This window comes from Panthera tigris, chromosome B3 (genome assembly GCF_018350195.1).
Source record: "Panthera tigris isolate Pti1 chromosome B3, P.tigris_Pti1_mat1.1, whole genome shotgun sequence".
In the NCBI taxonomy this organism is placed as follows: domain Eukaryota; kingdom Metazoa; phylum Chordata; class Mammalia; order Carnivora; family Felidae; genus Panthera; species Panthera tigris.
In genome coordinates this window covers 36408359-36429414 of record NC_056665.1, presented here as the reverse complement: position 1 = coordinate 36429414, position 21056 = coordinate 36408359, and the positions used below count along the sequence as shown (strand labels likewise).

Genomic DNA, 21056 nt, shown 5'->3' with positions numbered 1-21056 from the left:
ATATATATATATATATGTATTTGTATCTGCTTTGGGGAGTAGGGATGAGGAACAGGAAGGATTTTCTTTTTTTTATAATTTTTTTTACTTTTTATCTTTTTTTTTTTTACTTTTTATCTTTTTTTTTTTTTACTTTTTATCTCTTTTTTTTTTACGTTTTATCTTTTTTAAAAAAACTTTTACCCTCCATAAAGTTTGAAGTTTCTATGATAAATGTCTGTAGGTTTTATTTTTTTTTTAATTTTTTTTAACATTTTATTTATTTTTGAGACAGGGAGACACAGAGCATGAACAAGGGAGGGTCAGAGAGAGGGAGACACAGAATCTGAAACAGGCTCCAGGCTCTGAGCTGTCAGCACAGAGCCCGATGCGGGGCTCGAACTCACGGACCGTGAGATCGTGACCTGAGCCAAAGTCGGCTGCTTAACCAGCTGAGCCACCCAGGCGCCCCTATTCTTTTATTTTTTATAAAAGAATATTAAGTAAAAGAAAAAAGAACAACTTCATGTAACCCAAAATACCCCGTGTATGCGTGGGGAGCAGGGGATACATCAGTAGAAATGCGTCAAAAGAGTTAGGAGACACAGCAAACATTCACAGTGGTCAGCTGTAGAGGAGGCGAAGGAGGACTTGTGCCTTTTTCTCTTTCGTATTTCATGTATTATCTGTGTACGTTTTATATTATGGTATATAAATTTTACATCATGCTCTTCAGGAATTGCTTGTGTGGTTGTGCTACTTTTTAAAAAACGTTTTTTCTATGTTTATTTTTGAGAGACAGAGACAGAACGCAAGTGAAGGAGGGGCAGAGAGAGGGGGACATAGGATCTGAAGAGGGCTCTGTGCTGACAGCAGAGCGGGGCTTGAACTCACTGTGAGATCATGACCTGAACTGAAGTCGGATGCTTAACCAACAGAGCCACCCAAGTGCCCCTAACCGGTTTACTTTTTAATCTATGACCTGAGGTTAAGGCCTATATAATCTTTTTTTTTTTTTTCCCCAAGTGTAAACAAAATGGAGAGATTGTCTGGAGTATCGTTAAGATCCCAAAGACCATTAGCTCCCGAATGAAAGTGTCTGGGACATGTCTGGGCAGTGGGACTGGCCCCTCCAGTGGGGGGCGCTCCAGGCCTCTTCTGAAAAGTTAGGCTGCCACAATATGCCAACCTGGGCACCCTAGCCAGGCCCCTTCCGGGCCTGGGGCTGGTCCGCAAAGACTGCAGAGGCCTGGGGCACTCAGGAGAAGTTGCCCGCATGGGGCTGGGCCCAGCAATAGCCCAGCCTCTCGGGCCAGATGTGTGGGGTGGGGATGGGGCACACTGTTTCTGCTAAACAAATACTCATAGTAACCAGCCTTCCTGACAGATTGATGCATCTTTTTATGATCTGTCTTTACAATATGACGACTCCCTCCTTTGCAAAATAAGATTAATTCAGACGAGACATTTATTTTATGGGGAAATCCTTCCCAGGGGGAAAAATACTCAAGCTGCATGGCAGAGATGGCTGGAAGGAGACTTGACTCTCAAGGAAACTTCCAGCCTCCCAACCGTAGCCATGCGGCAAATGGCCCCAAATAGGCTCCCTGATCGTGCCCGCGGACATTTGGGGCCATACTCGAACCATCCCAGTTGTGTGCATGCAGCCTGCTGGAGAAAACAAAATAAAGAGAAAGAGGCAGTGAGTTTCTGTGTGGCAGAGGAGCAAAGGGCACATTTTTTGGTAAAAGAAAGAAGCTATTTCCTCCCCCCCATTGGAGCATCCTCCCCCACCTGTAGACTGAGGCTTCAGAAGAGCTCATCACCCGCCCATCTGTGAAGACTGCCTTGCTGGTCCCTCTTGTCACAGAATAAATAGTCTCCTCCATATGCTTGCACGGGACTTACTTCCACTAGACCATGTACCGCAGGTGTTGTGCTTACCTGTGTACTAGCCCGCGAACCCCTTGGGGGCAGGAATAGAATCTGTTTGTCTGTCTTTCTGGCGCTTGGCACATGGCAGGTGACCAGTGAAGGTGTTGGTGAGCTGACAGGACCCACTTGAACCCCCATCTCTCCTTCCTACCTTCTTTGCTGCTCCCCTTTGAGGGTGAGAAAACCCCCACATTCCCGCAAGCGTGTCAGGAGACCTTGCGTGTGAATAGAGCAGGCGGCTGCCTTCAAGGTGGGGCTTCAGCAGTCCAGAAAGGCCCCTCCCTCCCCCACCTCCCTTACCTCCCACACTGGCTTTTCTCCCACGGGCAGAGGTCAGGTGTAATAGAGACATCCTAGCGGGAGAGGTGCCGTTGTCTCCGGTGCAGTCGGTGACAGGAGGAGGCGGGGCTCCTGGCCCCTCGCCCCTGTGACTCCTCCTCCTCCTCTTCCTCATTCTTCCTCTGACTCAAAAAAGATGAATGACTTAGGAAGAACAAATGAATCAGAAATAGGGAGAGCAAAAAAAAGAGAGTAATTTTGCCAAGTTATTATTCAAAAGGAGCTCTCTGGGACCCAGAGCGAGAGCAGCCCCATCAATCACCCCGCAGAGCTGCGTGGGCAGTTGGGGGAAGAGGCCGGGCTGTCTGTAGATGGCTCCGCGTGAGTGAGCAGGTGCATGAGTGTGCAGCCAGGCCAGGAGCCTGGAGCCCTCTGCCAGCTATCACAGAGGGAGGGGGGAGGACAGAGGGACACAGAAAGGGGTCAGCTAGCCCCAAGGCCTGGGACAAGGTCCAGTGACTTGCTTTTCTCGGCAGACCAGAACCCTTTAGGCTGCACTCTAGGCTGGACCAGCTCTGGGGAAAGGTCCCCTCAGAGCAGAGAGAAGAGAGATGTGGGGGGCAGGCCTCTGGCCTGGAGCCCGCTCTCCTCAGCTGCTGGCCCCAGGCCTTTGCTACCCTTCACTGCCTCCTCCCACTGGAAGCGGGACCTAAGTCACTCTCATCTCTGCATCCCAGGGCTGAACCCACTGAATGCTCCTTGAGTGAGTGAACAAATGAATGAATGAATGAATGAATGAACGAACGAATGAGAAAATTATTACAGCACATTGTTTGCTTCTCTTTGTGATTTTTGTTACTTTGCCATGGTTTTTCTGCATAGGTCATCCCTGATTTAAATTGTAATTATAATCTACTCGGGAGCCAAACCTAAATCTGATTTCCCTCTTTGTGAAAGTGCTGCATGTAAGTGGCCTTGAAAAATAAGCGTGGACGAAAAGAGGGCAGGAGGCAGGGGCAGACCTCTTGAATGGCATCAGAGCCTCAGTCCGTTTCCCAGGTCCCACTGGGCCATCATCCGGGAGGTTGTTGGCCCCCGAGCTCCCCATTAGAGCACATCATGGTGCCGTTAAACAGACGAGTATGTTGAATTCCTACCATTCTGGGTGCTGGAGTTCAACAGTGGACAGAAGGGTCAAGGTCTCTGCTCTCGGTTTCCTCATCTGTAAAATGGGCACAAGAATAATAATGGTACCTATTAGATAGGACAATGGTAAGGATTAAATGAGGTAATGTGTGAGAGCTGCTTAAAACAGTCCTCTGCATGTAGTACATTTCAATAACTGTTGGTTGTTTGAGCTGCTGTAACAAAACAGCACGGACTGGGGGCTTATAAACCACATGATTTATTTCTTGCAGTTCTGGAGGCTAGGGGTCCAAGGACAGGGTGCCAGCCCTGTTGGGTTCTAGGGAGGACACTCTTCCGGCACTGCTGTCAGGAAGCACCTGTAGTCCTTGTCTTTAGGTCCTTTATGACCCGCCACCTTTGGAGGGCTAATAAACACCCTCCCATCCCAGGGAGGGCCACCAGGCTCCCAGGGGTCAGCAAACACCACCACCCCACCCCTCCCGCCCTGGGGGGTGCCCTGGCCAGGCCGTGTGGATGCTGGTGCGGCAGACAGCGCCCCTCCCTGCGTCCCGTCCCACACCCAGCAGTCCTGGGCTGTAGGAGGCAGGACAAGATCAGATCATAGCTCCTCTAGCTCATTAGCGGTTCATTGTGAATTCCAGGAATAATGTATGTTCTTTTCTCCCCTGATTGCTTCTGAAACCTCCTGCCTGTTTATCAAATCTGAGCCACACTTTGCAGCCTCTGCCCTTCGGCTCTGTGCTCCTCTTCTCCAGAAGACGAACACAGCAAAATTCTCCTGGGGGTTTCAATTCAGTGTTGAGGACAAGAAGGCCGGTTTCAAATAGCCTGTCCCCATGTCCCCAGATGAGCAGGGAGATGGGGTGGGCTTTAGGAGGCAAGAGGGCCTCAAAAAGAACCTGGCAAGGGGCGCCTGGGTGCCTCAGTCAGTTACGTGTCCGACTCTTGACTTCAGCTCGGGCCCTAATCTCACAGTTCGTGAGTTCGAGCCTTGCGTTGGGCTCTGTGCTGACAATGCAAAGCCTGCTTGGGATCCTCTCTCCCTCTCTCTGCCCCTCCCTCACTTGTGCTCTCTCTCTCTCTCTCCCTCTCAAAAATAAATAAATAAACAAACAAACAAAAAAGAACCTGGCTGTCCACCCAGGCTAGACTGAGGCTAATCTCCCAGGAAGGAAAACCCCCTCCTCGTGCCCTCTTCCCCCAACAAAACCCTGTCGAATCATCTGAGGCCTGCTGGCTCACCATTTGAAAATCACTCATTCATTCATTCATTCATTCATTCATTCTAGAAGCATTTGTTGAATGCCTGCCTTGTGCCAGGTGACAAGGACAGCAAGTGTGGTCCCAATACAATGAAGCAGATACCAGGGGAGGTCCTCATAAAGTGCTGTGATGGCCAGAGGAGGGAACCAAGGTCAGGGTGGGGTGAGATGAACCCAGGCCTTGGTCCTGAAGGAGGAGTGGGAAACGGGGGTGGAGGGAAGTGGATATTCATGCATACAGGTCCAAGTACGTGCACAGGTTTCCCCGTGGGACTGTGTATCTCAGGGTGGTGGAGGGTGGCGGGGGGGGGAGGGGTTGGGGGGGGGAGCTGGCAGAGCAGGAGCGCAGTGGTGGAGCTGGGTCCGCAAGGCCGAGCCGTGAGGAGCCACTCAAAGATTTAGAGCAAGGGCATGCCAGGGTCAAGTTAGAAAGATCACTGTCCACATGTGAAAATGAAATGGAGGCAGGAGAGCCAATGCAGGGAGACCAGTTGGGGGAAGAGAACCCGGAGCAAGGTGGAGGCGGGGGATAGATTGGGAAGCAGGTAAGAGGTGGGTGAAAGGGTGAAGGGTGAAGGGTAAAGGGTGGAGGCAAAGCCTTCCCACACCAATGGCATTCAAGCCGAGACACAAAACCCACTCAAACCAGCCCTAGTAAAAGGGAAGTTGATGGTCAGGATGGAACCAGAGAGGATGGACCCAAGTCAGGAGTGAGAGGCCTCAGCTCTCTGCTGCCTTCAGGCCCCATCTGGTATCAGGACCTCTTGTACAGGGGCTGTTGTCTCTGTGTCCCTTACTTTAGATGAGAGAGAGAGAGAAAGTATCTGAGTGGCTGGGCTCGCCTCCTTGCCGCCAGCCAGGGGATCCGCTGCCTTTGACTCAAGGCCCATGTGTGGTCCCCACAGCCGTGGGCAGCGGTGGGAGGGGCCTGTGTGGGATGGGGAGGGGCCTGCGTGGACTGGGGAGGGGCCTGCGTGTCACAGGACTACCTGTTAAGAGCTGTGAGCAGAATGTGTTCTCCAGGAGGGGTGTGGGCAGGGAGGGCCATGAGGGTGCCTCATGCGATGATGGCCTTTACCTGGACCTCTGTTCGATATCTGTACATTGAGATCCCACCAAAGCCTTTTTATTCTCTCAGGGGCATAGGCTGTTTCATGTGCCTGTCATCTCCAGCTGGTCTGAACATTCCCTGAGGCTGGAGCCTTTCATCCCCCTTCACACGTCCTGAAGAGCGCTCGCCAAAGAGCTCAGTAAACAGCAGTAAATGAGTAAAGCCTTTTTGCTTCATCTGGGATTGTATCTAATGCCACTTTTAACTTGTTTCTCTATTTACTTAAGACTTGACCACAGAGTGTTTACCTTGTGGGTGGCTGCCGACCCCCAAGAGCCACGGGGGGAACAAGACAGCCTGACCCCAATGTTCCTTCCCCCTTTTCTTTTGCAGACTAAACCCCGACTTTGTTCTGGGCAACCCCAGGTGATAAATGACAACCAGATTAACTAGTCATGAAAAATCTGAGGTAGCTGCACGCTGCCCCAGGGTCTCCCCAGTGATGATGGTAAGTAAGAATCTGCTGGGGGTTCCGGGAAAGCTTGTGTCCTTCTGGTAGAGAGAACAGGAATGGCTGGTCACCTCTGTCTCCTGCTACCTGTCTCCACTGAGATTCCTGGACATCCCAAGCCACCTGTTGACCACGAGGTAGAAGCCAATACAAGGGGGGACTGGAGGAGAAAGGTGCCCGGGGTATTCAAGGCAAAGTCAAGCCCCTGCCCTCACAGGAGCTACCTTCTTGCTCCGGAACAGGAAGTTCGCTTTTCTCTGCTCTCTCCCCAGCTCCTACAACAGTGCCTGGCATGGGGTCACCTCTCAGTAGTTCTTTGTGGATTGGGGGAATGTCTTTATCATTTAGGGCACAGTTCGTTGGGCGCTGTATTCCTCACAGCTAAGCAGGCTCCTAACCGATTCACTCCATGCCTATAAAAATTAATAACAGTGAATACTGAATTTATCAATGGAGTAAGCTGGGTGGACCCACAAGTTCAGGTGCCACCCTACAATTTGGAAAGACGTGGCGGGGTAAGCCGCCTGGCCCCTGACCCTGTCAGCCCTTCCGTGCCTAGAGCAGGGACCACGTGCCCCTCTCCCTACAACTTGCACTTGGGCCCCTGTTTCCTCAAGGGAAGGGCAGAATCGCTCATTTTCTTAGGAGTTGATGTTTCTTGGGGCTAGCCATCACCTTCTGGCCCTGACTCCCAGAGCCGGGGAGGCAAACATGACCCAGATCTTCCCAGGTAGGAGAGGTCAAAACCCCACCAAACACGGAGGGGAAGGAAGGGATTTTAAAGTCATTTCCTGCCCTGGCTCCAGCCTCAAGTTAGCCCTGAAGTGAGCCATTAACTGTTAATTACCTGTTAATTAACCTGTTAATTACCAACCAGTTCGCTCTGGTGGCTGCTGCTTCCACAGATTTAAGTCTTCCCCTCCTCTTCAGCCACACGGAGCCCCCTCCCTCAGCTTCACTTCCCGCCCCCACATGCCATCCTGGGAGGAGACCTGTGCACCCCCTGAGCCTCCTCCAGGGGGTGCTGAAGAGTCCCCAAGAGACTGCAGTGGCAAGCTCGAGCATGTGCAATTCTGCAGCGAAGGATGCTGCCATTCACAAGTTATATTTTTACCAAATGGGATGGAGAAAGTAAAGCTCATGAAATAACCAGCTTTTTCTGAGGCTCCCACAGGCCTAGCTTGGCAAGATCCCCTTTCCGCCCCCCTTATTTTTTTTTTAATTTTTATTTATTTTTGAGAGAGAGATAGAGAGACAGAGAGACAGAGCATGAACAGGGGAGGGGCAGAGAGAGAGGGACACACAGAATCCGAAGCAGGCTCCAGGCTCCGAGCTGTCAGCACAGAGCCCAACTCGGGGATCCAACTCACAGACCGCGAGATCATGACCAGAGCCGAAGTGGGACGCTTAACCAACTGAGCCACCCAGGCTCCCCAGCCCCCTTCTTTTTATACCCAGCTAACACCAGACTTTAAGTTTCTCAGCTCCTCCTCCCCAGGGTCCTAATTTCCCCACCATGCTGCTATCAATGCCTTACCCTTCATTCTCTGAGACATCTTCTCATGTCATCTGCTCTTTCCTTCAAACCCAGCTCAAAACTCCTTTTCTCTAGGAAGTATTCCTGCCTCACCCTCCCAACGCCATCATCAACAGTCCGTGCATCCCGCTTCTAAGCACACCCTTGAGTGTGGATTAATAACAGTCTCAAATCTTCATGCTTGCCCGTGTGCAACCTCCTTGCCCGAACCAAGCTCCCAAGGGCGGTGCCTGTGTACCTCTCATAATGAGCGTCCATGGCTTGTCACATAGCGATAACTCCAAGATCCCGCTAACTGCTTCTTTATCTATTGCTGTATATAATACACAGAATTTAATGGCGTAAGACAACCGTTTTATTGTCTCTCGTGAGACTGTGGGGTGATTGGGATCTGCTCGGCAGTTCTGTTGCACACGATGTCGGCTGGGACCGCAGTCATGTGGGGGCTGGACTGGGCTAGAGTATCTGGGTTGGGTCACTCACATGGCTGGTGCCTCAGAGCCGTGGCTGGAGGGCTGGGCTCCGTGGCACACGGGAGTGGCTGGGCCTTTCTCCCACTGTCCGTCTGTCTCTCCCTCTCTCCATATATTCTTAGGGTTTCTCCTTCTCCACGTGTTCTTTCTATATGGTCTCTCCAGCCCAGAGAGACTAAATTTCTTACATATTGGTTCCAGATCTCCCCAAAGCACAAAATTGGGACCTTCCAGGGCTTCTTAAGGCTTAGGCCCAGAACTGCCTCCGCGTCACTTCTGCCACATTTTATTGGTTAGAGCAAATCACAGACCAGCCCACATGGGACGTGGAAGGAGGCCACAACGAGCAAGACTTTTGGGAGGACGGTCTTTGATACGCCCCCCCAGCAGCATTCTTGATAGAGGCTGCGGTCTGGTTTTCTAAAGTGCTGAGATTTCTACAAAGACTCTGGTCTCTCTCCCCCACACTGTTTTCATCGAGAAACACCCACCCACACCCACACCCACTCCCCTCCTGGAACACTGCCACCCCAACCTGTAAAAATGACCAAACCTCTAAGACGGTGAAGTATGTCACCTGTGTTATGAAGGAGGAATTACACACCACCCTTTTTTAGCTGCCTATTTATAAGGTGCCTTAAATATATTATCTGGTTCGATCCTGATTTCTGGCCCTATTTTAGAGCTGAAGAAACAGGCTAAGCCACGTGCCCACAGTGGCGAGCTAGGTCTGCCTAACCCCCAGACTCTTCTGTCATAGCAGAAGGAATGATTAGAGAAAGATGTAATGTTTCTGGTTTCAAGAAACGAGGCCCTGAAAGACCAACGTGCCCAGACTCCCGCGACCAGAATCCTGATTCCCCCATGAAAGAAGGGAAGAGGGGCGCCTGGGTGGCTCAGTCGGTTAAGCGTCCGACTTCGCTCAGGTCATGATCTCACGGTCCGTGAGTTCAAGCCCCGCGTCAGGCTCTGTGCTGACTGCTCAGAGCCTGGAGCCTGTTTCAGATTCTGTGTCTTCCTCTCTCTCTGACCCTCCCCCATTCATGCTCTGTCTCTCTCTGTCTCAAAAATAAATAAACGTTAAAAAAATTTAAAAAAAAAATTAAAAAAAAAGAAAGAAGGGAAGAGACGAAAAAGAAAGTACTGGGCCTGGCACATAGGAAGCATCAGTAAATCCGAGCCTCACCCCACCTCCGCAAGCCGTATTTCTTCCACAGCTCACCGTCACGGGCTGCAAGAACACAGCGTGCACTCTGAGATGGGCACAGTCGCGGGCACGACGGATTCCCTGTCTGCTCGGGCAGGAGGCTGGTGGGCGAACTAGAAGGGCGCTGTCACTCCACCTCGGCCTTCCCCACTCACGTGACCCACGAGTCATTTGCTTCTTGAGCAACCCGTTCCTGGAAAGCAGAGGAGAGCAACAGATTGATGCATTGACTGTGTGGGGCTAAGTGATTTATTTTTAATGCAACTAAACAGGACACACACCTGCCTGTGGAAACGTAATCACATTGAATCATCAGAGACTCAGATGGCCGTTTCGGCAAGGAAGAGACACAGAGGGAGCTGAAGAGAGAAGAGAGGGAAGAGTGGGGCGCCTGGGTGGCTCCGTCGGTTGAGCGTCCGACTTCGGCTCAGGTCACCATCTCACGGTTCGTGGATTCGAGCCCCGCGTCGGGCTCTGTGCTGCCAGCTCGGAGCCTGGAGCCTGCTTCCGATTCTGTGTCTCCCTCCCTCTCTCTCTGCCCCTCCCCTGCTCGCACTCTGCTTCTGGAAAAATTAATAAACCTTAAAAAAAAAAAAAGGTAAAGAGAGGGAAGAAGATATTAAAGAAGAGAGGGGAGAGGAGGTCAGGGCCGGCTCCCTAAAAATTACAATTTCGACAGCATCAGCGAAGCCCCTCCTAGTGGGCCAAGCGCCCCCACCTAGCTTCACTGGTGCCCGAAATTTCATAGTTAGACTTTTCACGTCTGTGGTCTAGTCAAGCACAGTATGTCCTCCACTAGAGTGTACGTGTAGCAGGAGAAGTGCATTAAACAATACCAGTCATTCTTATCTCGGTGAGAAAGAATTTATGAGATCTTTTATGAAAGCAGGTTCCCCCTCCCCCCCTACCCCAGGGAGATGGGTATTAAAGTCTATGTAAGTTACCAGTGAGGGGACAAAAGGGCACAGAGAGGAAATGGGGGGGGGGGGTGCTGGAGGCTTTCTTTTATAGCTTTTCTTAATTATTTTTTAAAGTTTGTTTATTTATTTTGAGAGAAAGAAAACACATAAGCGGGGGAGAGGCAGAGAAAAAGAGAGACAGAATCCCAACCAGGCTCTGAGCCATGGCCATCAGCACAACGTGGGGCTTGAACCCCGACCTGGGGCTTGAACTCACGAACTGTGAGATCATGACCTGAGCCAAGATCAAGAGTCAGAGGCTTAACCGACTGAGCCACCCAGGCACCTATATAGCTTTTCTTCATTATAACAGCTGCCTGTACCGAGGCTTTGCTGCCTCCAGGTGCTGTGGTCACAATCCGATGCTCATGTAACTTCATTCAGTCTTTGCAATGGCCCTGGGAGTTGTCCCCACTCTCCAGGTGAGGGGACTGCAGCCCAGCCTGGCTTATTGTCCCTCTTGGCCCTCCACAGGTGAGCTCTGGATACAGCAGTTTCTCGAGGGATTGCCAGCACCACGCACAGAGCCTGGCGCTTAGCGGGCACTCAGGTACATGTCACCACAGACAAGTGGCAGAGATGGGACATGCAGGCGGGCAGTGTAACTCCATTTCTCTCTCATACAAAATTCTAGGCTGGTAGGAAGTCCTGCGAAGAAGGGCGGCTCCATGAGGGGATCCAGGGATGGGTTCTTTCTACGTGTCAACCCACGATCTGCACAGGGAAGGAAGTATGCCAATGCTTCCTTTAATTTAAGGGCACGACCCGAAGTTTCACACAATACCTCTCACTGGGCAGGACTTCGTCGCACATCTCCATGTAGCAGCAAGGTTGGGAGGTACATTCTCGAGCTGTGCCAGCTAAAAGTCAGGAGGTCCAGTGCTAAATGGAGAAAGAGAGACGATGGCTATTGGAGGACGATGAACGGTTTCTGCCACAAACAGGAATTACCAAGATTCAAAGTGCATATATCACTTGATCCAGTCGTTGAGTTCTAGAAATCTGTTCTAAGGATACCTTCGCATAAGTCCATACAGATCGTGCGTCAGGGCAGAACTGATGGTTTTAAAATATGTTCACAAATCCTTTGCACTCCTTCCTTAAAAAGTGCTGGACTTAGTGACTGGTTTCTGATGAACAGAATGTGGCAGAAGTGACAACATGTGACTCGTTTGTTGTTGTTTTACAAGGAGAACACCAAACATACTTTATTAGCATAAGAACACAGATGGAACAAGGCTCAGCAAGCAGGAACCTAGGTTAGCCATCAAAGGGTTAGGGTTGCATACAAATATAGCTTTTCTTTCGTGTAGCCTTGGCAATAGCCATCAGGATGTAAAAGAACTTTCTGTGGCAGCAGGTAAGGAAACCAAGGCGCACTCACCAGTGGTACAGAGCACGTGAACAAAAAGACACACGAATGGATTCGACTGGTGCGACATGTCTAGGACAGAACTGTAAATGTAGTTCAATACTAAGAAGCAAACCCTGGAACTTGGTATTACTTGCAAGATAGCCCCCTCGAGTAGTATGGCACGCTATTCTAGGTGACAAAAGTGTGCTAAATAATTTACAAAAATAATGGTTGCACAGTACCTTTAAAAATTTTTTTTAGGGGCGCCTGGGTGGCTCAGTCGGTTAAGCGTCCGACTTCGGCTCGGTCACAATCTCACGTTCCGTGAGTTTGAGCCCCGCGTCGGGCTCTGGGCTGATGGCTCAGATCCTAGAGCCTGCTTCCGGTTCTGTGTTTCCCTCTCTCTCTGCCCCTCCCCCGTTCATGCTCTGTCTCTCTCTGTCTCAAAATAAATAAATGTTAAAAAAAAATTTTTTTTTTAAATAAAAAAAAATAAATAAAATTTTTTTAATGTTTAGTTTTGAGAAAGAGAAAGAGACAGAGCATGAACAGGGGAGGGGCAGAGAAAAAGGGAGACACAGAATCTGAAACAGGCTCCAGGCTCCGAGCTGTCAGCACAGAGCCCGATGTGGGGCTTGAACCCACGAGCTGTGAGATCATGACCTGAACCAAAGTCAGACGCTCAACTGACTGAGCCACCCAGGTGCCCCTGTACAGTACCTTTTAAATCTACAATGTAAGTTTCAGATTTTCCATTAGAAATTAACTGCACTGAAATTCTAGAAATTGTACTTAAGCAATTCAGCTATGAGAGTTTACAACAAAGAGATAAATCCAAATTGTTCATTACAGTTTAACAATAATCACAACATCAGCAACCACTGTAGTTATTGTTGATATGACCTGGTCGGGCATCTTCTAGTCTCATTTTCTTCATGGTTCACAAACTCATCATGGGCCCAGGAAAAGATGCAACTTTAATCAACGGTTAGACTGCACGTATTAACCTGAAAAATCAGGGGCTCCTGGGTGGCTCAGTCCGTTAAGCATCTGACTTCGGCTTAGGTCATGATCTCACTGTTCATGGGTTCGAGCCCCGCATCAGGCTCTGTGCTGACAGCTCGGACCCTGGACCCTGCTTTGGATTCTGTGTCTCCCTGTCTCTCTGCCCCCCCACCCCGAGCTCACCCTCCATCTCTCTCTCTCAAAAATAAAATAAAAATATTAAGAAATTTAAAAAATCACACACAGGACTACATTGCAGCTTTCCCCAGTGTGTTTTAAGTTAAAGCACTCATTTTTTTAAAAAGTTAATACCTAGGGCCTTTAAATAAAATTCTATTGCCAAGTTTAGAAGCCTGAAAATTTAGAACAACTACTTAGAAAACCCGGTTTACTTAACAGTACCTTTTGCAGAAGAGACAGGGGACTGACTATAAACTATACCAATACCTTGTGGCCAGAAAACTGCATTTTTTTTTCCTCAAAGGAAGGCCGTCTTTATTTTTTGGACTTCCAAAGCTTGATTTATAGTCACTACAAACATCATTACTTTTGGAAGCTCACAGAAAAAGTCTGGGGAAAAAAATAATGATTTTAAACATTAGTCACACTGTCGAAACACTCATCCAATATTAATAATTTGTTCTTTAGTAATAAATAGAATTCTTCACGGCAAATGCCCCGGAGTTGCCTCACTCAATTACTACAGTTTGCAAAAACCAAACGGTTAGCTCAATGGACAAAATGTGTTTGTAGCCTTCCTGAACACCTGTAGCCCTGTCCTCTGATGTCTCCATAGGCACCACGTTTATCTGAGTAAGTAACAGCAGATTGCCTCTGATGGATACTAAGCCTACATCCTGTACTGAAAAAACCTAACACTGATGCATACAGTACTTGCTATAGGTGTATTGTTTGATGCACATAAAAGCAGATTTAGTTAACGCCCTTTGAGGGCAGGAGAGTTTCCTTTGCCTTCACTGGTTCTCATTCTAACCAGCGAACTCTACCTTTTTGCCTATAACGATACTCTTTCAAAAAAAGTCCTGCAACGCTGATGGTAAAGGGAGCCCATCAATTCCATCATATTAGTGCGTCTGCAGATTACGGCATGGCAGATATACTGCAGGCTAAAAGGGAAAGTCCTGCTTGGTGAGATAGTAAGCGATGGTTCAAAAAAAGAAACCATGCCAGCACTGGGACCTTTATAATGTTCCGAAAGTCCTGTGACAGCGGAGGAGTGAAACACACATGGTCGTGGGCGTCAGAACCAACGTTATGGTTCCACTGTGCAGTTGGGGCACACAGGGATCTGTTGTAGCGCCGGGAGCTCATGGAGAAGAGGGAGACCTTTTGCTCAGAGTCCCTGAGCGAGAATGTGCCTTCAGGTTTCCCTTCAAGGAGGCTTAGCTTCGTAACGGTCCATCACTCCCCAGCAACAGGGATTCCCTGTAATCTGAAGCAAATCAGGCACGAAGCGGGGGATGTAATCAATCTGTGTATGGACTTTCCAAGCTCCCTGTCTGCTAACCTGTGAGCATAGGCTGTCTCCAGACACCTGCTGTTGCTTCTGCCTCCTTGACCTCAGACACAGGGTGGTAGTATCCCCTGCTGAGTCACATCAGCTTATGGAATTGCAGGATTGTCCCCACTTACTTCAGTCATTCCAGGTTAAAGTCGGTCCCACCTTAAAACGGATCAACCTGTGTGGTCCGCTTCAAATGTACATATGTGTGCGTTGGGAGGGGGGGGGGTCAACCCCCTCTTCAATACTTTGCTGCTTTCTTTTTCATGTTTATTTATTGAGAGAGAGAGAGAGAGAGACAGAGACAGAGTGTGAGTGGGGGAGGGAGGGGGGCAGAGAGAGAGGGAGACACAGAATCGGAAGCAGGCTCCAGGCTCTGAGCATTCAGCACAGAGCCCGACGCAGGGCTCGAACTCATGAACCATGAGATCATGACCTGAGCCGAAGTCGGATGCTTAACCAACTGAGCCACCCAGGCGCCCCACTGCTTTCTTTTTCAAAGCTGATCTCCTTCATCTTTCGTAGAAACCGAGGATCTATCAAATGTATCAAAAAACGTTGAGTGTAGGCTCACAGGGGCTATATGCCATGTAATAAGTGCCGTTTGGGGGCTAAATCTGAGTTAGCAGGAAAAGGGCATTTCTCAAGCACTAATTCAGAAAGGTGTATTTTTCCTTTATTAGAAGAGGGGTTTTGGCCGCTTGCTGTAAGTCCTCATGGGAAAACACAGGCCCACAGTTTCCCGCAACCTCTGTGTCAGAGAGCGACTTCCTACAGTTCTGTTGGACCCTCTGTCCGTCTTGTGCACAGAGCTTACGCCATACCTCTCTTCTTTGGAGTCCAATTCGAGTTCTCCCAAACCTTTTATCAGTATCCGATGAACTGTGTCTTTGGAGAACAAGAAAGTTTTTTTCTTCCACTCCACGGAACATGCCCAGAGTAGGAATCTCTTGTTGCGAGTCGTGTTTCTCCCGAGGGGCTGCTTTGTTGCTGAGGAGCTGAGTCACCTATCCTGATGTTTCTCTCTTTAGCAGACAAATAACTGTTGGAGTTCACGTCCACGTGTTCACTGTGGCTTCCTCCGTCATGACCGAAGAGATTCTGGCACCTGCGTTTGAAATTATCCCCCGTCTGCCCCGCTTAAACCGTTGATGATTGAGATCTGTCGGCGGGGGCGGGACGGCCTCAATCAGGGGCACCTGTGACCCTGGAGGGGTCCAGACGGCGCAGGCGCGGTCGAGAGGTCGCTGAGAGTCCGCCGGCTCCCTAGCTGATGTGGTCCAGTCCCCTCCAATGGAAGGCAGTCTAGCTTCCTCCGGACTGCCCGTCCCCAGCCAGCTCCCCCTCTCCCCCCTCCCCCAGCCCCCACTGGAATGGAAAAATACCTCCTACTGACCACGTGTGACCTTTGAACTTAGGTTTAACAGGCATTGCTGCGTCTGCTTTGCTCCCTCTTGAATAACTCCTTCTGGGGGAAACCAGCCACCATGTTGTGAGAGTGCCCAGTGGAGAGGCCCACATGGGGAGAAACGAAGGCTCACCGCCATCAACTGAGACCCACTTGCCAGCCCTGTGAGCGAGGGGACCCTCCAGCCCCCGCCCCCCACAACCCAGTGACTGCAGCCTCGTGAAAAATGCGGAGGCAGACGCCACCTGACCGCGCGGCTCCCAGATCAATGCCTGGCAAAAACCGTGAGTGATAATAAATACATATTATGGTTTTAAGCCACCGAGTTTTGGGGTGATGTGCTAGGCAGCGACAGATAACTGATAATAATAGTCGTCACTTCCTTGTTTGTGATACCAAAACAAACCTTTGAAACCCCAGAACTGTCCATAATGAGAGGTTAAAAAACCTGCAGAAATCTGCAGGTTGGAACGTGCAGCTGTTAGGACGAGACAGGGCTCCGGTGTAGACCTGTGTGTTCTGTGATTGACGGTTCCCCCAAACACATCACACGCAAATAGCAAGTTGCAGAACACTTATGGTATGGCCTCGATTATATCAAAACATCGCAAAAGTTATACGTACCTACATGTACACGTAGGCATATAGATAAGAAGGCCGTACTTGTATATACTGGGCAGACGTGTGTATTCACATATGTGTAAATGCAGGAACTTCCCCCAGCTACGGGGATGAGATGTACATACCAAACTCTGGCAGTGATTCCACCTGGGAGGAGGAAAGGGGGATTGTGGGGGAGGTGGAGGCACGGCAGGATGCTGACGCTTTGCTTTGTAATCTCAATCATGTATGGTCTCAACGTCTTACCTGAAAATGCGGTTGTGTATCCCCTGTGTGATGGAACAAGGAAAATCATGAAAAGAGAAAGAGGCAGGCAGACAGGACATGGAAGGAAGCGGAGGAGAGGGAGAGGCATTTCACAACTCACTGAGTCTTCACTACAGGCACCTGACCTGAAAACAGGAAGGAAGCCTCTCTGTGGCCTTGCCCTTGCTGGGCGCCGTCCCGCAGTGGTGCTCAGGGTGGTCTGTTGAGGAGAAGGAGGATGGTAATTACCTGATTTGATCCCTCCTTGTCCCTGGACCCCGTGCTCCCCTTGTGGGGTTTGAGGTACAGAGGGGGTGCAGGGGTGGGGTGGGGTGCCTACACCCAAAGGGCAGGGTGCAGGCCACCCAGAGTGGCTGAGCGACATTAGGGGAGAAGGTGGAAAGGGGTGTGGGGCGTTCTCAGTCCCCTGGGCGTGCTGCACTGCTTGCCCTGCGGGGACAGCGGCTGCCCCAGAGTTCCCAGGCTCAGGAGGTCCACGAAGATTCTGCATAAAGGCCTGGGGAAGACTCAGTTGGGCCCTTCCTTGGGCACAAACCAGAGACTGGAGGAGGGGACACAGAGAGGCTTGAGCCGGTTTGCAACCCTACAAGGTGCAAGGGAGGGAGCTGGCCTCCGGCTCTGGGATCTGGCCTCTTGGCCGCCGTGCCTGTCCCCACCCTGCTTAGGCCTCTGCAAGAGAAGGGGACACGGAGGGGGCTCTGGACCTGGCGTCGGACAGGGGACTGCAGACCTGAGGCATCTGTGGATGTCAGACACGCCAAGTACGGGGTTCCTCCTCCGCCTTCCTCCCTGCAGGCTGTTCCCCCATCTCAGCAGCCTTACTGAACCAACTTCCCTGGGCACCTGAGATGAAACGAAGAGAACGCTGGGCTATGGTTTGCTACTCCCTCCCCTGCGTAAACCCTTCCAAAGCTCCAGTTAGCCTTAAGGAGCTCACAATCAGAGCTTTCTCCATCACAGGACTTACTGCACTGTAGGGTAATGTTGGGGTCTTCACGTTAGTGTCCCCTCCCCCTGACCCCCCACCAATTCATGTTTTGGAGCCCTAACCATGTGGCTATAATCGGAGTTAAGAAGTTAATTAACATTAAGTGAGGCCATAGGGTGGCCTCTGATCCAATAGGACTAGTGTCCTTATAAGAAGAGACACCAGGGGCACCTGGGTGGCTCAGTCAGTTAAGCATCCAACTCTTGATTTCAGCTCAGGTCAGGATCGCATGGTGGTGGGATCGAGCCCCGCATCGGGCTCTGTGCTGGGTGTGGAGCCTGCTTGGGATTTTCTCTCTCCCTATCTCTGTCCCTCCCCTGCTCACTCACTCTCTCTCAAAATAAATCTATAAGCAAAACATGAAAAATAAAGAAGAGACACCAGACGGCTTTTTTCTTTTACGCGTACCAAGGAAAGGCCATATGAGAACACGGCGAGAAGGTGGCCATTTTGTGCTCAAATAAATACATCAATATTTGAAATTAGCCTTTTGTGCATATAGAACAGATAGTACCCAATAAAAATGCAGAGTCCGTTCTGGCCTATGCAATTAATTAATCATTCCTTCACATTCAGCTTGTCAACATTTATTGAGCTCCTCCTATGTGCCAGACAGGTAACGCTCAATACAAGTTAGCCTCCTTCATGCTAAAATGAACTTGGTATCCACCTACCTTTGCTGGAACCCTAAAGGAAACCAATTATCCTGCCCTTTCCCCGGGTGTCTGATTGAACTCGGCGCGTCCATCATAGCCATAGAAATATCACTAACAGGCAATGCCAGCAGGATTAGATCTGCAAAGTGTTTAAAGTTTAGCAAGAAAGCTTTCTGCAAATGTCAACACTACTGTTTGTTCCCTGCAAACCAGCATTCTAATCAGCACGGCTGCCGTTTCCAGCTCATTGAGCAATGACATAAAACAGTCCGGACACAATCAGTTCTCTAGAAGAAAAACACTGGAAGGCAGAGGGAGGTAATAACAACCAGAACTGCCTACTAAGTGCAAGGTTTGGTACTTGCTGCTTCGGTCCCGGCACTCCTCATTCTGTTTGTTTTTTTTTTAACATTTTATTTATTTTTGAGAGAGAGAGAGAGTGAGAGAGGGAGCACAAGCAAAGGAGGTGCAGAGAAAGAGGGGGGACAGAGAATCTGAAGCAGACTCCGGGCTGACAGCAGCGAGCCTGATATGGGGCTCAAGCTCATGAACCGTAAGATCATGACCCGAGCAGAAGTCAGACGCTCAACCAACTGAGCCACGCAGACGCCCCCACACCCCTGATTCTTTCTTTCTTTTTTTTTTTTTTAACGTTTATTTATTTTTGAGACAGAGAGAGACAGAGCATGAACAGGGGAGGGGCAGAGAGAGAGAGGGAGACACAGAATCTGAAACAGGCGTCCGGCTCTGAGCTGTCGGCACAGAGCCCGATGCGGGTCTCGAACTCACGGACCGCGAGATCATGACCTGAGCCGAAGTCGGACGCTTAACCGACCAAGCCACCCAGGCGCCCCACCCCTGATTCTTTCAATAATACCGACAGATGGAGTAACTGAGGCTCACAGATGTCACCCAGCTCCAGCCAAGGCCAGTTGGGGAGCTTTCCTGCAAGTTCATGTCAGGGTGGGAGTGATTTCAGAGGCGAGTCATAAGAAAAGAGAATAGCTAGGCTCCTCTCACCTAGATGTCCTGGGACCCCAGTCTTTTCCCTCTTCAATCCCCCTCAGAGGCCAGGTGTAGGGATAGAATAATTTTGGAAATTTTGATCTGAAAAGGAAAACATTTTGTTTTCTTTTTTTTTTTAAGAGGGAGTTGTTAGGGTGTTTACATATTGGGTTCTTGGCATAGCACCTAGTAGACTTGATGGGATTTCAAAATGGAGTCACTAATGGAAATTCTACACCGGGGACTTTGCAAAGAAATTGCTGACGGAAAGCAACCTGTGCTCGGGGACTGGACTGTCCTCCAGGCAGTCACAGCTGTGCACAGAAGGCATTAGGGCCTGACTGAAATGTTATGGTAGGGGTCGCCTCCCAGACTTGGCTTTGTACAGGAAGCATAGCCAAGGAGGAGCCGAAGCAAAAGTATAAAAGCAGATGCGAAGGCACAGTACGCCAGCTGGCCATCAGTCTGTCCCTGGGTGTAGATCTGAAGACATTTAGCCTTGGACACGGGCGGGCAGGTGGGTGTAAGAGGCTAATCGTGACTCCTGGGCAGGAGTGGATAGCCTGGGAAGAGCGAGCTCCTAATTCCGATCTCCAAACATCCCTGAGACTGCAACAGCCCTCCATTCTCAACCCCGGCAGTTCACTAGCATTACCTGGTGAGCTTTTAAATAAATACAGAAGCTCAGGGCTCCCCCAGACGGATTAAATCACAGTCTTTAGGGGAGGGACCCAGGTGTCATGCACATGAAAGCGTGTCATGTGATTCTATCATGAACTCGCAGCCTAAGTTCAAAACCTCTAATACAGCCCAGGCAGCCAGTGATCACAAGAATCAACTGAAACATTCTTTCAAATAATTTCGCCAAGTCTCTCCCCTGGAGATCTCCAGTCAGTGTATTATCATCATTATAACCACCACTTCTGACATGTCATATTTTTACTTGTGCGTATGTTCCTGTTTCATACCCATCACTAGATTGTAAGCTCTGCAGGGAGGAAACTTGGTCTTATTTTGTTGGGGTGTTTTCAGTACGGAGCCAAGGGCAGACAGATCATCACGGGGGCTCCATGGACGCTCCGTGGATGTTTCTTGAATGAGTGAACGTGTTCTTTTGCACTTTGTCACTTGTACCTTGTGACCCAAGTCAAGGATGAGGTAGAGATGCTGCAATAGAAATATATATATTTTTTTCACCTTTATTTCACTTTCCTTTATAGATCAAAAGTCCTGCTGTTAGAAACATAAAGATGTATTTGGTATGGAACTTGATTTCATTCTATAATCAAGTTTGGGTTATTTGGAGACCTGAAAGACCTAGAGAAAACCAGTCATATTCAGGAAAAAAAAAAAAAAAACAACTTTCAGAAGTTTTCAAGAGAAAATCCCCTAACCCCGCCCGATTTTTTTTTCCTGAAAATTTCTGCTTCCTTGTGGAATTTATTTACCATGTAACTACTGTTAGCCGTGGGACGAGACAGTTACAGTTCAGAGTGATAACATGTGCCTTCTGTTGTAGGATGTGCCATTCATTTAGGGCCCACCAACAAGCTTGCTTCGGATAAAACTAGGACACGCTGTGGATTGTAAGACCCGTTCTAATTTCAGACGTACAAATGTAGAGAGGGAAACGTGCATTTTAGAATTAGTAAAATACGCGAAGTGGTGAGAGGTACATTCAGATCCAAAGGGCTAGCCCCGTGGAGGGTTCTGGAGTGTGGCTGGGCACAGAGAGCTGGGGGCTGAGCGGGGAGGCTGGAGAGGGCCGCAAGGGTCAGGTCGTGACCACCCGTGTAGGTGGGCGACTTTAGTCTCAGGTTACACATGTAGCACCGACCCCCGTCCCACCTCAACACTGCCCTGTTGCGCAATAAATTCTATGGTCGCC

The 21056-nt window shown here is 49.7% G+C and overlaps 1 pseudogene; it reads right to left on the bottom strand.

Annotated features, from left to right (window-relative positions):
• Window positions 1-7706: 7706 nt before the first annotated feature.
• Window positions 7707-14739, bottom strand: LOC102964817 (annotated as a pseudogene).
• Window positions 14740-21056: the final 6317 nt, after the last annotated feature.